The 17,072-nt window shown below is 37.9% G+C and overlaps 1 protein-coding gene across 2 annotated transcripts in view; it reads left to right on the top strand.

Moving 5' to 3' along the window:
- Nucleotides 1-2,999: 2,999 nt before the first annotated feature.
- The window catches only part of WASF3 (WAS protein family, member 3), a 68,253-nt gene continuing 54,180 nt past the window's right edge, over nt 3,000-17,072 (top strand). For both annotated transcript variants that reach the window (XM_012723292.1, XM_012723293.1), the window contains exon 1: nt 3,000-3,089. The gene's annotated coding sequence lies outside the window, so the exon portion shown is untranslated. The remainder of the gene's footprint in view (nt 3,090-17,072) is intronic.

Raw genomic sequence — 17,072 nt, forward strand, 5'->3', positions numbered from 1 at the left:
ATGGAAGCAAGAAGAGAAGAGGGCATTCATGATGGAGACATTCATGAATGTAAGTCTAATGGTACATTACAGGGCAACTATGCCCTTAGACTGTAGCCACAGAGGTACATTTTCAGCACCACCTAGAACTTACCCGTGATACATAAACACAACTTGAATTATGGTATGACATATAAGTGTTTCCTTGTGCTTACTAATATGACACCTCTGAGATGGTATCGGAGATTGTTTTCAGAGGGTGAAGTCAAATAAGGTTAATAAGTATATTTACCCCTATAAAATCAGACAACATACTTACGAAGTCTAGTTAATTCTTCAGCACTGTAATGGTTCCTCATTTGTGTTAGCAGCTCATTAGGAAAGAAAAAATGCATGTTTATGCATCTAAACTGAGGCTGTCTAGTATAAGTAGTTCAGAATAGTGACTTCGGTGAGACAGACCTGTCCTGCCTCTGCCCCTTCTAAACTATGTAATCCCCAGGCCATTCCCCTCTGGTCTTCACTCTCCTGATCTATTGCCTTCCCTGTTTCAGTTTTTCCCATCCACCAAAGAAAGATAATAATAGGGCACTCCTGTGAGAGTGAAAGGAGATAATCCATGACAAATACTTGGCAGAATTGAAACATAGTACAACTTCAGTGATTGTTGTCTATAATAGAGGCTGAATTATTTTTATTAGACTCTACCCTCTTTATGCCCCTTTGACCTTTTTCGCTGTTAACCTCAGAAACCTCACTTTATTAATATTTGCTAGTTTTCATACATATTTCACTTTGTTGCTATGTAATGTAAAGCATGTAAGAATTACATGTAATTCTTGCAATTTACATGTAACTTAATGTAAAATACATGTAATTTAATGTAATTCCTACATGTTTTACTCCAAATAATTCCCTTGCTGTCTTCCGCATTGCTGTAAGTGGTAATATTTCATTTTTCTTTATGGATGAATAATATTCCATTATGTGGATATACCACCTCTTCTTAATTCAGTTCTCTATCAATGGACATTTAAGTTTCTATGTCATAACTATTTAGGCAATACTACAGTGGATGTTGTAGAGCATATGATTTTTTTAGTTAATAATTTCATGTTCTTTGGATAGGTCAAAAAAATGGGATTTTGTAAGATCATATACATCCCCCATTTTGTAAGATGACCTTAAAAAATGTCTGCACTGGCCCCCCGTGTTGGCGCAGCGGGTTAAAGCACTGCACTGAGAAGCTAAAGCCACTTCTGCATGAGTTCGATCCCTGCCTGCTCCGGAGGTGACCACATGGCGCGGCAAACCTTTCCCGACCGGCTGCCCGCTGCTCCCCTCAGTAGTGTACTTCATTGATCTGCCTGTTCTGCTCCCCACTCTGTCTCTGGTGAAGCCTCTCACCGCCCCTGAGCCTCTGGCCTACACCCCAGTTCTGTATGTACAAATAAAATAAAATCTTTAAAAAAAAAAAATGTCTGCACCAGTGTAGTTTCCCACCAGCAGTGTAATAGGGTTCCTCTTAGCATTCTGTGAAGCACTTGATGGGAATCCAGTTTCCTCATTTTTTAATGGAGGAATTACTTGCATAACTTAGGTCATTTAGCACTCTCCTTAATCCTGAGTAAAGCATTCACTAAGTGATAAATATAACAAGATGATAATTCTATAACCTTTCACAAAAATGAGAAAAATCATAGTAGTGTTTCCCAAAGGAAGAGTTAACACATGATTGCTAAACATAAACGGTCATCCAGAAAACACATATTAGATATTTTCCTTGCCCTTTTGCACATTAAGTTAAAGATAACTATCGCCAAAGTGAAGTGTACAGTGCTGGTTACTTTCAATATTATTCAGTAAGATGGCCTGGTAGAAGAAATATTTGGCCTGTATAACCTAAGACCCAGGGATAATTCTCTGTATTTGAAAATCAGGTAATCACTTAGGTAAATTGCTTAGAAAAATCTCTTTTTAGCTTTTTATTTTGTATAATGAAGAGCACACATTATACAGCTGCTCCTAAGGAAGAGGAAATTATGTACTGCTTAATTTTAAATAAGCAAACGAGGGTGTGTACAAGTTTGAGTATCATTGACTGTTGTATTTGTTTTTCATACCTTCCAGAGGGTGATGAAAGTGTTAACTATGTCGGTTCTCATTCATTACCTACAGGCCTCAATATAATGCATGCATACTCAGATCATTCTTTCAAGTACACTCAACATTGCTTTCCTTCCATGAGGAAATTGCACACTTCTCCTTTCCTCTTTGTACTGTTCTTGCTTTCTTGCCTCTACCTTGTATTATAATTATCTTCATTTATTAGTCACCATCTTGAGGCTGTAAGTTCTTTTCACATATAGGCATTTTCTTACTCATTTTTGTGTCTACAGTTTTTAAGGAGTGACTAACTTACACACCATACTTGGTAAAGTTTTCCTGAACAAATGAATAATAATTACTAAATGTTTCTGGTGTGTATTCTTCCTGAGTAAACCATAGCTCTAGTTCTTTATAGCTCCCTGACAGGTCAGTTCAGTAGGTATTACATCTTTGTTACTATCTTATCACCATAGGTACTATTAAAACATTTATAAATTGATCACAGATGTTTTTACTGAATTGAAATATTTGTGTGAAATACAAGTGTTCTTATGTGAGAATTATGTGAATAATAAGTATTTCACTCATTCTTTGGGCAGTACATAACCTAAAATATAAAGTGAGCTGTTCAGGTAACTTTACCCATCATATAATTGACTTTTGTTTTTCTGCCCATGGTTATTATTTATTATAATTTCTTGAAGTTAATTTTAGAACTTAGTCCAGAAAAGGTGGTTGGTATTATGCAGGAATTCACTTACCTTATTAGCTCCTTGCTTAAACTAATTAAAAAATAAGTTTGGACTGAGTGTTCCTTGATGAAATATGAAATTTGACTTTGACCTTATTGAAGACTTAAATGCATTTTTCTTACCAATATGTAATTTTTGTTTGTTTTCTGTTTAGGTTTAATACCAGTTGCTGTTACTATTGATACCTGAGCCAAAGTGGTGATGCTGCCTGAGGGAAATTTCTGCAGTTCGTAAGTCAACAACTATATGGTGCGTTTAACTTTTACCCATAACCTTTTAATTTCTAAAAACATTATAGATTAGAATTTTAATTTTAAACATTATAGATTTAGTTAAATACAGAAAAGTATTAAATATTTAATATTTCAAAATGTTGAATATTAACGTTGGATATGTAAATACTAAAAGCAGATAATATGTTATAGCTTTATAGATCCTAATTACCAGTTCAGGAATTTGAAAGAAAAAAATATAACTTGATGGATTCACATTTTACTAATTTTTGTGTGAAAAAAATATGTATATATATATATATATGTGTATATATATATATGTATATATATACACACACATACACACATATATATATTTTGGCTATTCACGTATTTATTTATCTGACTTGGGGTTTAAGCAGTTTTTATTACCTGAATCTTGGTAATAGTGAATGGGCATGAGGAGCCTAAACACTAAAACTTAAATCTAGTCAGGTTTATTTTGACTTGCCCTAAGCTGAAGTGGCAATGATCCCCACAGTAGGTATAGTGGGGTTTGAGTAACTTAGAGATTTAAATGATCTATCTTACTGTCTTTGGAGAATGATTCAAGTGTAATGAAACCTAACAGTCTTACATGGCGAGTTCTTTCTTTGAAGCTCAGAAAAATTATCTTACCTATTTTAGAGAATTATAAAAATCAAATGAGATGCTGTATGTAGAATTATACATTTTCTTTTGTTTGTGGAAGAGTGGAGAGAATAACAAGTATTTTGGTTTTGAGGTGGTATTGAGAGAACATTTTGCTCTCAGTATCCTTTGGATGAAAACTTGTTGGAAAACTAGTCTCTCATTCTATCTCACATTAATTCTTTGTATCTCATATTAATTTACTTAAGGAAAATTGAATTTGATTTCCATACATTCACATATAGGTCACTCCCCTACTCCCTGCTCCCCGCCCAGGAATGTCTGTTCTTTGAACACAATGAAATTAAGCTAGTGATACTTGGGGACTCTGTAAATACTTTGAAATTAAATATCACATTCTAAAAATCCCATTGGTTAAAGAGGAAGTCATAGGGAAATTAAAAAAAAATACTTTGAATTGAATTTAAATACAACATATCAAAATTTATGGGTGAGGATGGGGGAGAAAAGGGAATCCTTGTTTCCTGCTGGTGGAAATATAATTTGGTGCAGCCATTATAGAAAACAGTATAATTGTTCCTCAAAAATTGACCATAAAATTTCAAATGATCTAGCAGTTCTACTCTGATTTTGTTTTTACCCAAACAAAGCAAAAGCATTAACCTGAAAATGTATCTTAACTGTCATGTTTACTGCAACATAACAGCCCATGTAGGGAAAAACTTTCCTGTCCAGTGGTGGATAAATGACTAAAGAAGTTGTTGTAAATATGTGAACGTGTGTGTGTGCATATACACTTACACTGGATGTTAATTCAGTTATTAAAAAAAAGAAAAATTTTGTCACTTGTGACAACTTGGATGATCTTGAGTACATTATATTAAGTGAAAGAAGTCAGAGTGACAAGTACTGAATGATCTCACATCTATATGATATCTAAAAACAAAATTAAAAACAGCCCAGCTCATAGACATGGAGGAGAGATTGGTGGTTGCCAGAGTGGGGAGTGCAGGTGGCGAAAATGGTAAATTTTTTTCATTTTAAAAAATAATAATTTATTGTGATGCATAACATGGCAACTACATTAATAATGTAAAAAATACTCATTTATGTAAAATACATTTATCATCTTTAACTGCCTTACTATCATTAATTTTATGATTTTTGTTGTTTTTTAATACAACACGAACCTTGACTGATCCTTTTTGTTAGTGACATGATTTACTTTTTGGAATATATTCTGGAGAATAAAGAAGTTAGGATGCCAAATTTGAGGTTTTGAGACCAAGTATATAGATTTCAAATTTGAGATTGTTTACTATGTACTGTTTCTTATCCTGCTCCCATTTTATCTCCTCTAGCATTCTTTCAGGAGCATAGTTTTTGTTAACAAAATGTTGCCATCAAGATGCTGTTTGTTTTTAAAACTCAGAAACTCAGATTCAGTTCCATATATTTAGGAAATAGTTGATAGATTCTACAACTTTACTAGTATTTTTGACTTTATCTTCTGCTCATACAAAATTGACAGCATTTAGCCTTTTTTCACCAAAAAAATAATTATTTTCTGTAGTTTAACTTGATATTTTAAGATGTGTAGCAGTATTTTCTTTTTACACACTTAGCAAATTACAACTATTTGATAATTTGTTTTCTCTAGGAATTTAATTTTTGATGTAATTTTTTTGATTCCCTTTTGTACTTTGAGGAATATATACTATATGTTAGCAAGAGAGGAGATTCTAACTTTTTATGTATAAGTAGATAATTAGAAACAAAAACTGGAGAGTTTTGAGAATTAAACCTTGTGTTCAGAATTTGATAGGTAGGATGGCTATGTAAAATTCTTTGTGAATTCTTCATGTTCTGTGAGATCACTGTTTTCCAGAAAGTCATATCTCCTTAGCAAATTTTCAAATACTCTTGGTAGTGCTGGGTTTTGAATATTTACTGATATATTTTATATTATTAAAATAATGCAGCATTAGTTTTGTTTAAGGTTGTGCTTTTAAAATGTTTATAGGTTGTACATTTATTGTAGCTTGAATAGGTATGTAAAACTACAATGTATAGTTTTATTTATAAGGGCACTAATTCAAGTATTTCATGTGGATTATAATAATGACACTGCATTAAACATCTTACGAGCTTTTTGTATTCATCACAATGTGATTATGGAGTGAGTGTGCTGATAATAAATGGCTTCTTCCTCTTCCTACCTAATTAAAGTGAAAAGTGAGGTAGTTAAAATCATTTAGTCAAGTGAGCATTTATTTTTTAATAAGAATATCTAGTGTTTTTATTCCACCTTATGTTTTTACTGGGCTTCATTTAATTTTTTATAATGAAATTTATTTATTTTTCTACATAGGTTTTCGTTTTTGCACAGTATTAGTTCTCTCCTCCCAGATGTAGACCTTATGATTCTCTCACTACCATGGCTCCAGTGCAGCATCACCATAGTTCCTTCCCACCCCTTTCCTCTGGGCTTTTAGATAGAACCTCTTAGCTGGCCCCATGAGGTAAGCAGGCAGATACTATTGCTTCTCCATTTTGAATCAGGAGCTTAATTTAGTGGGATTACATGACTGCTCAGTTTTTGCTGTTGAAGCATTTGGGCCTTCAGTTTACCCCTCTGTCAGCTTCCCAGTGTTGCCTATTTGCCTTTAGTGCCAGAGTGGGAGACCTGTTGCAGCAGAGTTCTCTGTGTTCAGACTCAGACAAGTGGTATCCACTCTGATTAGGTTGGTGGGAACAAATTTCCTTTAGATAAAGGAACTCTAGTAAGAGAAAATTTTGTAAATATCCTTTTGGAGCTCTCTCTCTGTATAATATTTTTTTGTCCATTTCTTTAAATATTTTTTTCCTAAGATTTATTTATCTATTCATACAGAACTGGGGTACAGGCCAGAGATGTGGAGGGTGAGAGGCTTCACCAGGGACAGAGTGGGGAGCAGAACAGGCAGATTTACGAACTGCTGAGGGGAGCAGCGGGCGGGCCAGGAGAGGTCTGCCTCGCCATGTGGATCTCCTCCGGGGCAGGCGGGGATCGAACTCATGCGGAAGTGGCTTAAGCTTCTCAGTGCAGTGCTTTAACCCGCTGTGCCACCAGAGAGGGCCCCATTTCTTTAAATATTTTAAATATCCCCTCCCAATCCTTTGTGCTTGTCATGTTTCTACTGAAAAATCTACTGACAGTGAGAGTCCTTTATTGGTTACCCTTTTTTTAATGATGTTTTCCATAGTTTGTCCTTGTCATTGGCTTTTGGCAGCTTTGTTGTGCTGTGTCTGGTGTGTGTCCATTTTGGATTATTTTGCTTGGAACTCTGTGGGCCTCTTGAAGGGTGGTGTCTGGTTCCTCTCTCAGATTGAGATGATTTTCAGCAATTCTTGTTTCTGTGCCTTTCTCTTGCTATTCTGTGATCCACACAATACAGATAGTATCTCTCTTTAAGTTAAATTTCTCAGTGAACTCTTAACACTATTTTCATTATTTTTTCTGTTATTCTATTGGTGTATTCTCTGGCATTGTGATTTCAAGCTCATTAACTTCATTGTTTACATGAGTCCTCAATTATCTTTTAACTCAGTTTTAGTATGTCTTAACTCTTTTACTTCTAACTGTAGCTGCTTTATGTTTCTTTCCATATTTTCTTTGTCTTCTTTATGTGCTGTTTTACCCTCCATTTTCAAGTTACAGCTGTTACCTTGACCTTTTCAGTCATGTTCTGGGAGTTCTGCTAGATTGAGACTTCTCTCAGCATTATTTTGCTCCAGCATTTGTGCTATGTTGTCCGTCTCCTCGTTTTTAGTTTAGGTTATAACAGGAATAAACTTCGAGACTGTTACAGTAATAAACCGGTACTTTGAGGGTCAGTAGCACATCGAAGGACCCCTCCAATGAGCGTCAGGAACTCAGGCTTCCTCTGTGCTTTGGTTTCCAGAGTTGTGTGACGGGTCCACAGGGTCGTTGGTCTCCCACCATGTCTCCTCTCCCACTGTGTCTTCTGCAACTCCAAGCCACACTTGAGCACTTGATACAGCTCTGGGCATGGATTGTAGTTGATATGGGGTCTCAAGCTGGGAGTCGTTCTCCTTTCTTTCCATCACAGAGCTTCTCCTGAGGTGTTCATTGCAGTTATTAACAGGTACTGAAATTGTAGTTTACTAAGCTTCATTTGTTTGTGTTTAGCCCGGTGGGGGGAGGGGACGGAGTGGGGGGGTGAGAAGTAGTAGTTGTATTGAATATGCCAGCCCCTGTTTCAGGTAGCAGCCTCTCCTGTGAGGAGGCACAGGTGATTAGGCCTGTTTAGCCTAGAAAGTTCAGGTACCAGCTATTCTGTATTAGAGCCTCAAGCTAGTCGTCCTTTCTCAGCATCACCATCCCTGCCGCTTGCCAGCAGTAGCTCCCCCATGGGCACCAGCTCTGTACACCCTCCTAACCAGTGCAGTGGCCCTGAAGAGTCCCCAGATTGGTGTGTGCTCCTGAGCCAGCAACTTCAGGATGCAGCAGCTACCACCTGCTACCACCTACCTACTGCCAACTATAAACACAGCACACTTGGTGTTTATTCTGCCCCTTTCTGCTGGATCATCTTCCTTGGTATGTCCTGTGAATTTTCCCCTCAGGGGTTTTGTTCTGCCGCAGTCTAGCTATGTCCAGTGTAAAGAGGAGGTGAACCTAGTGTCCTTTTCTGCTGCCTTGCTGCTGGTCTCCCCAGACTGTTGCTTCTGTCCATATTTAGTCCTGTGACTGAGGCTAACAATGGTTATTGCTACTTGACCATCAAGTAAGAATCTAAATATTAAATAAGTGTTCACCGAGTTTCCAACTTTGTTCCCTTATCTCTTACCCACCTCCACTGATCTAGTTTTTCCATAGTTTCATTGAGGCATAATTGACATGCAGTAAACTATGCACATTTGAATGTGTGATTTGAAAGTGTACCATATTCATGTACCAAAGAAGCCATCACCATAGAGAAGATCACAAACTACTGTTCCCCAAAAGTTTCTTCCTGGCCCTATGTCACCAACTTATTCCTGTTTCTCTCCTACCTCCAGGCAACCACTCACCTGATTTCTGTCACTGCAGATTAGTTTGCATTTGCTAGAATGTTATTGTGAAGGGGAAAAGGTGCTTTGTGTGGTTCCTGTATTCTCAGTGCTTCACTACACTATCTTACTTCTGACACCAGTTGTGTGGGCTTTCCATTCTTCAGGCAGCCTCTTCTCACCTCCGTGTCCTGCAGTTTAAAACGCAATTCTGCCATTTGTTAATATGGAGAGTACATCAGAATGCACAGATTAATTATTCTACTCCACAGGAATGTACCTGTACCCCCAGTGCCAACTTCAGATGCCAATTGCAAGTCTAGTTTGTTACTTGTGCTTTTGATCGACTGGCTATAAATTGGAGTTTCCCATAACCCCCTTCTCAGGTTTGATTAATTAGTGTGAACAACTGGGAGAGCTCAGGAAATCACTTTGCTTAGTATAGTGGTTTATTACAGAGGATATTAAAGGGTACAAATAAACAGCAGGGTGAAGGAAAGCATAGGATGAGGTTTAAAAGGACCTGTAACACAGGAGCTCTGATCCCATGGAATTTGGGACTTACAACCTTGCTGTATGTGGGTGCATCTGGTTCACTATTCTGGAAGCTTTCCAGTCCCTGTTCTTTTGTGTTTTTATGGAGTTTCCATTAGAAGGCAAGGTTGATTAATTCAGGGGCAGTGTGTCTGGACTCAGTCTCTAGCCCCTCCCTCTCTCCAGGGATGGGAAAGTTTATCGCTACAATCATATGGCTGGTTCCTTTCTAAAAGTACTTGAAGGGTTTGTTACAATGATCAAAGGACATAGGAAATCTAAAAAATTGTCAGAGCTCTGTGCCAGAAACAGGGAGAAAGATCAGATATGTATATTTTTTATTATAAATAACAGTATCACAGTTGTATCAGTGGAATCATACAGTACGTACTTTTTCTTTCATTCAGCACAATTATCTTTAGATTAATCCATGCTGTTGCATGTATCAGTAATTCATTTCATGTTATTGTCAAGTTGTACAGCAATTATTCATTTATCTGTTGATGGAGTTTTGGGTTGTTTTATTTGGAGCTTGTTTTTGGCTATTACAAATGAAGATAGATTAACATTCACGTACAAGTCTTTATGGTGTCATGCTTTTATTTCTTTTGCCTAAGTGTGAATTGATAGGATCAAATGATCCTGTGTTCAGCTGTGTTTTACTGATGTACAATTGATGTGTATGTTAGCTCCATGTGTACAACATACTGATTCAATATTTGAATATATTGTAAAAGGATAAAAGCACTAAGTCTAGTTAGCATTTACTGGTTATAAGACCTGTTTTCCTTGTGATGAGGACTTTTAAGAACTATTCTCCTAGCAACACATACATACCCATATACCTTCAGAATAGTGGTATTAACTATAGTCATTGATATAGCCCTATGACATTATCTTTATAATTGAATGTTCATGCCATTTGACCCGTCCTGTACTTGGTATGGTCAGTCTTTTCAAATTTAGCCATTCTAGCGGTGATACCATGCTATGATTTTCATTTTATCTCCTTAACAACTAATGGTGCTGGACCTCTCTAGATGATTACTCATTTTCTGTTTATAACTTTTTGAATAGCTTGTATTACTATTCACCTTTGAGAGTTCTTTATATATTCTGCATGTAGACCTTTATGTGTTGTGTATTTTTATTTGCTAGCAATTTTTTCCTTTATACCCCCAAATGAAAATTTTAGTAGTTCTTGGTGCATTTGATTAGTATTAGCTATTACACTGATCTGTGAGTCCAGCCATTAACTCTTACTATAAGTGCTTGGAGGGCCATGTAAGTACCTTCTATTTTACTAAAAATTAAAAAAGAAATCCTATCTTGCCTTGTAGTGGTTACTTATTGATACATCCAGTATTTTGCAGTTGTTTGTACTTTATTATAACACCATCACCCAAGTAGTAGCTGAATCTATTCTTCTTTAAAAGACTTGGAACACATTTAAATCAAAGTGCCCCTAGATTCTTAAATCCATTACCCATAGAGGTAATCATTGTGATGAATTTGGTTGCATTTTTTTCCCTAAACTTGTGGTAGATTGGTGCCTGGTATACTAATTTACTGAACCTTGCTGTTTTCAGTCATCACTGTCTGAAAGGTCACTCTGTGTATATTTCGTTTACTGCTTTTCCCCTGTTGCAATTGCCTTTTCCCTATTGGCAATTCCTAGTTTTTCACTGTAACCAACAATTTTCAGTAAACACTCTTATACATGAGTCCCTGTATGGGTGAGAGCATACCTCTCAGAGTAAGAAGTGCAAATGCTATGTCAAGAAGATGAAGTTCTTAGTTTTATTAGCTATAACTCTTTGGAAGGGCAATTTGATGATACATTTATTGCCATCAACTAAGTCCGTTCCCCTGTCACTCCTGTGCTTAATAGGACCACACTTTTTTGCTGATAATGTTACAGGGCAACCCATTGTGAACTGGGTTGCCTGTCTGTGGGTCCTCACCCATGCACTTAATGTTCAGTTGTACTGCAGACACACACAGAAAGGTCAATAATGGGTGTTTACAAAGGGGAAAGAAAAGGAACAACCCAGGGAAAGAGAGAGATACAAGTTAACTAGAGGTGTTCTACCAGCTCCACTGACTTGGAACTCGAATAACAGACTGAAAGCTCATCAAGAGCCAAGCAACCAGCCATCAGCCAGGCGATCCAGAGCGCAAGAGCCAGCGTGTCTAACATGGCTCCCTTATGTGTCCCCAGAAGTCCCAGAATGCCTACTTAGCCCTGCCCTTGGGTCCTCGCAGTTCTCTCTGTGGTATTGCTGGGAGTTGCAGTTTCAATAACTGGAGTAGGAGGTGGAGTCCACAAAACGCTGCAGAATTCCTTCAGGACATCTTTCCCCCCTAACAGTATGATAAGGGAGAAACACAATTTTTCTGTTGTTCACTGTCATGATTACTTGGGTGATGGGGTATCTTCTTGTCATTTAGATGGTGCTCCTCACATTTCTCTGATTTGAATTGCCTGGGTCTTTCCACACTCTGTTGTATTTTTGGCTATTCTTTTAACTAGATCATATTTAAGTTTTAGATGTCTATCATTAATATAGCTTTAGTTGTTACAAGAACTTAAAAATACAGATTGCTCTTGTCAGTTTGAGGGATTTTTAAATCTTAAGTAGAAGCCTAGAGTAGACGTTCTGTTTATTCATTCACTTAGACTGGCTTTTATTTCTTCAGTCCTGTTCAAGTTACATAGTTTGTGAAATGATTTCTATGAATGAGCTGCCAACATGCAAACGCATATTCCCACGGTTTTATAAATGACTCAATTTTAATTGAAAAGTATTTCTAAAGTATTTCTTAGCATTGATAGGATATTAAAAAACAAACAAACAAACAAAAAAAAAAAACAGATTACCTGTAACTCCAAATTGAGGAAGCAGAGGTGGTCCTCTTTCCTTGTCCCAAAGATCTTACTAAACTGCAGTTTTCCTTACCTTACCCTCCACAGTAATTTCTCCAGATCTTCTGGAAGACTGAGTGCACAGTCACAGTCGCACAGACACTGAGTCCTGGCACATATCAAATAGTATCTGAGTTGTCAGGAGCTGGTCAGCAGGCCTAGGCATAATGCTGCCTTGACCTGGGAGGTAGGATGGGACACAGATATTATCTGGGTCTCTACAGTGATTAACCAGAGGTCATTTGTGTAACAAGAAGCCGTGTACTAAACAGGGGGTTTTAACAGGGGATTTAATACTTACACATAGAACAACCAGGCAGCATAAGGAATTGAGGGGCCAGACAAAACCATCCATTTAATAAAATAATAAAATCTCTTATGCAATGCAACCTTGAGAATGCAGACCAGCTTACTCTTGTAAAAGTCAGATGGTTATGGCAATGGTCAGTGCTTAACACAGTTCAAGACTGAGAGGCAGAAGGGAAGATCAGGAAGTCAGGCATCATATTCAAGTCTGAGATTACGTGGGTACAGAGGCAGACAAGGTTTGTTACCTTGGCTACCTTTATATCCTGATAAGATTCAGAGGTAAAGTAGCCTTTGCTTGTTGATATATTTGTAAGTGGGAGTACTGGGGGAATTTTACAGATAGGCTTGCAGTGGGCCAAGCACACACACAAGTCAAGTTGAGATTCTGGTATGTACTCATCTCTGGCGTGTTTGGCAGTCCAGGAAACTTTGGATCTCTCTGTGTTTCACTGTAAAACAAGTAAGTTTCCTTAGATCCTTTCATATAAAGAATTTCAGTAATTTCACTAAATTTCTGATTTTATCTGGCTGGTCAAACAAGGGAGAAAAATTATTCTTTAAAAAAATTTTTAAAATTGTATATATTTTTTATATCATTCTTCATTTTGTATATTTCCCCATCTCAGTCGTAATCCCCATGAACTTCCCACCACCACTTCCCCCATGTGTCATCACCACAGTCCCATGCGCTCTTCCCACCCTCATTTTGGTCTTGTTCCCCTCTGCTCCACCGTAGAATGTCTCTGATCTATAGTTGTTAATTGTTGTTCTTTTTTACTTTATTAAAATTTCTCTATCTGTCTATCTATCTGTCTGTTTATCTATTTTTCCTGATCCCTTACACCCCTGCTTTATTCTTTATTCTTTTATTCTTTCTATAAAAGCATCTTTGAGGTTCCAGGGTTTGTAACATGCATCAGAATAAATTTTTATCTACAATGAAGGAATGTATAAACCAGATGCAGTATAAAATATAGGCTATATTTTATAGTTCCAGATGTACTTCAGTTACATGGACTAAGACTATAAAATAGCATGCAAATAAATATATTTTATTATGACAAATATTTTACATCTAATAGGAATTAAGTTGTTTAAATAAAAACAAATCCAAACTAAACAACCTGAGAAGAGAACCACTTTGTAGCCCATGAAAGACATTATCAATTCTTATCTCTGAATGTCCTCCAGAAATAGGTATTTGGTAGAGGTTTCAGATAATATTAATTATTTCATAGGTATCAATTTGTCTTTTTCCGTGGGAGACTGGTTATTTGGTTGTCTATTTAGCAAAGACCAGATGACTGTTTTTTAAATAATAAAAAGTAACTTGTAAGCCTTGAGTAAGCACACCGTTCTTACACCCTCTGTATGTACCAGGCTGGTGATGCGGGGTTATCTCCTTCCACCCCAGTGGAGTCTTTCTAATTATGTGTTAATTTCCCAGGTATGAGTGCTTATACTTGCTGACATTGAAATTTTATTTATATGACTCCCTCTCTTACTAAACCACTAATACCTTGAGGAAAGATACTTTGTTAAAGTTTTATCTGTTTATTCTTTGTACTTATACTGGCTAAAACATAATAAAAGTTTACTCAGTGTTTGGAAAGCAGGTGAACCCAGTCTGATAGTTTCTGAAAGCCAACTGAATGTTTCTAACTGGAAGGAAGCAAAGCATACCAGAGCTGGAGAGAAAATTGTTTTTTCAGAAGAGGAAACTGAAGCCCACCTTCATTAAATTTTCAGAGTCATCAGTACAAATGGCAGAGGGGGGATTAGCACCTGGGTCCCCAGTGCCTAACACAGTGTTGTTTCCCTCTGCCTTTCTCTCTTTCATCTTGCAGAACTGTACAGCCTGTGTACACAATAGCAAGTTGTAAACATTTCTTGCAATGAAATGCAACTAATTTTGTGCAGTCCACACTTCCCTTCCCACTCCACTACTTCACAACTTTTCATATATGCTTAACTAAGAGAGGAAGTGAGGCAGGCTAGCTCTGGAAGACAACATCTAGGCTGGGAGATGACAAAACTCAGCTTCTTTCTTTGGGTGTGAGACTGTAATATTATTGATATCTTCTTGGGAATGTCAGTAGGCATACAGGGTGCCATGAAATCGAGTTAAACAGACACACTTCTTGCCTTTTAAAGTAAAAAGGAAGCAGTAGGAAGTATGGTGAGGAGTCAGAGGAAAGTCTCAGGCAGCACTCTGCCTCTAGATTTTGCATGGGTTGGGCTAGGACTACTTCTGCTTGGGTCACTTTTATTCTGAGGACAAAATTCGTGCAACAAGTTAATGAAATTAAAAATCCAGAACATATGCAGTGCATGGACATTTAGTTCGGTGTGTATAACACATCTGTGCAATGTAATTTTGCTCTTCCACACACTGTACTCTACTTGCCTGGCACACAGCGATCAGAGCAAAGGTTAACAGCACATCGAGAACAGAAATGACAGAACCATTAGCACTGTCAATTTCTGCAAGCTTTTCACTCCCAAAGTTCGCTGGATGGATAGTCTTTATGGCTACATGTAGGATAATCTATTCAGTCAGTTTTGTATATGTGACTATTTCTATTAAAATAATGGAATAAGGGGGCCCTCCCTGGTGGTGCAGTGGGTTAAAGCACAGCGCTAAGAAGCTAAAGCCACTTCAGCATGAGTTCGAACCCCACCCCATGGCACAGTAGACCTCTCCTGACCCATCTGCTGCTCCCCACTGCAGTGTACTTCATCAGTCAGTCTGTTCTGCTCCTCACTCTGTCTCTGGTGAAGCCTCTCACTGCCCCTACACCTCTAGCCTGCACCCCAGTTCTGTATACATAAATAAATAAATCTTTTTAAAAAATGTAATAATGAAGTTAATATAAATTACTCTGCAGTAATTTTTTGTAGTCACAATGTAAACAGTATATTCTATGCATGAAAGACCTTATGTGTAGTAACACTAGTGGTATTCTTTTTCTTCTAAAATAGTTTTCTTACTTTGGAGTCTGTGCACACAAGTACTTAAAATCATGACAGTTTACTTTCTTTTCTCTTTTGTGAATATAGTTAGTTCTCTAAAGTCTTACCGAGAAAAGTGGCTAATGTGTTCATCTTGTTCCTGTGATGAAGGATGACAATTTCTCTTTCAGTCAAGTTGTACAGTTGTGAGAAACATTGCTTCCATCAGTAGAAAGAGAAGAAGCCACATGAGCTGTAAAGACAGACATGATTTCCCAAGGAGAGAAGAGACACTTGAGCTGTTTGATGGTTAGCAGAGCTTGGGAGAAATAGGTGACCACCACAGAAGTGGCTAAAAGTGCTTTTTGAGGTTGAATGTGAGTTAATGTAACAGGTTTTACTAACTGTAGCCCCGATCAAGGTGACCACGTGCTCTTCCCTACTGGCCTCCACCAGGTGCTCATCAAAAAGATGAGGCAAGCCTGGAGACCAGATGAAACCCCCTTTGATGGTGCACCCATGTGTGTATGTGGAGTGTGTGCGTGTGTGTGTGTGTGTGTGTAAGAGCTGCACTGGGGGTCAGGCACAGCGTATTGTCTGCTCCCCCAGGTCCTTCTCTCTTATGACCCAAAAGTTGCTGGGAGGGCAGCAGACTTGCTGGTGCCTGGGTTCCAGGCAGTTATCTGATCCTTCTAGTGGGGTTTTGGGAGCCCTTTGGACTACTCTGTGGAACCAGCGAAGATCATTTGCTTCTGCAGAAATGTGTAGTAGCAAAACAGGACAACTTCTTAGGCCTACAGTCTTTTACTAGTGCAAAACAGAGTTCTGCTTCTGTCCACAAGGAGCAGGAGACACAAGCCTGAGACAGAGCACGTGAGGCAGTTTGGCTGCCTCAGTCAGGGAAGAGAGGCACAGGTTCTGAAGAGGTCTAGGCTGATGTCCGGATGCTGGTCCCTCCTAAGATTAGGCTGGACGAGGAGAACTGAGAACTTTCCCTGCCCTTGTCAACAACGGAGCACCTAGAAACAGGCGGCAGCAGCCCCCCACTGGAGGGTACCCCATGTGGAGCAGGACCACCCAGCGGCACGGACTGCAGGGCAGAGCAGGAATTACATTAATTTTGTAATTCAAGTAGATTTTGGGATGTTTATTGTGTGGAGTAAGTAGGACATCACAATGATAGTGGGGTCATTTCACCAAGAAAAATATATAACCTTAAATCTGTGTATCCATTCAACAACAGACACTTAAATACATTAAAAAAAAAAACCTGATGGATACCAAGGAAGCAATCGACAAATTCAGTACATTATTGGTGGCTTCATCTTTCCTTTCTCCATAACTGATAGAACAAGTAAACTTAAAGATCAGTTAAGGATATAGAAAATCTCAACAATATGTCAGATGTTGCAGTGGTTGCACATTCTTTTGAAGTGCACATGGAACATTCATCAAGAAAAAGCATTTTCTGGGGTTCGAACTCATGCTAACAAGTGAGTCCATCGGTGCTGGAAACAAAGCGGGTGGGAGGATGGATGGACACAAGATATTTTGAGAAAATATCAACAAACTTAAAAGAATTAAGATCAGACA

This window comes from Condylura cristata, unplaced genomic scaffold (genome assembly GCF_000260355.1).
Source record: "Condylura cristata isolate star-nosed mole 26May11 unplaced genomic scaffold, ConCri1.0 scaffold00010, whole genome shotgun sequence".
Classification (NCBI taxonomy): Eukaryota; Metazoa; Chordata; class Mammalia; order Eulipotyphla; family Talpidae; genus Condylura; species Condylura cristata.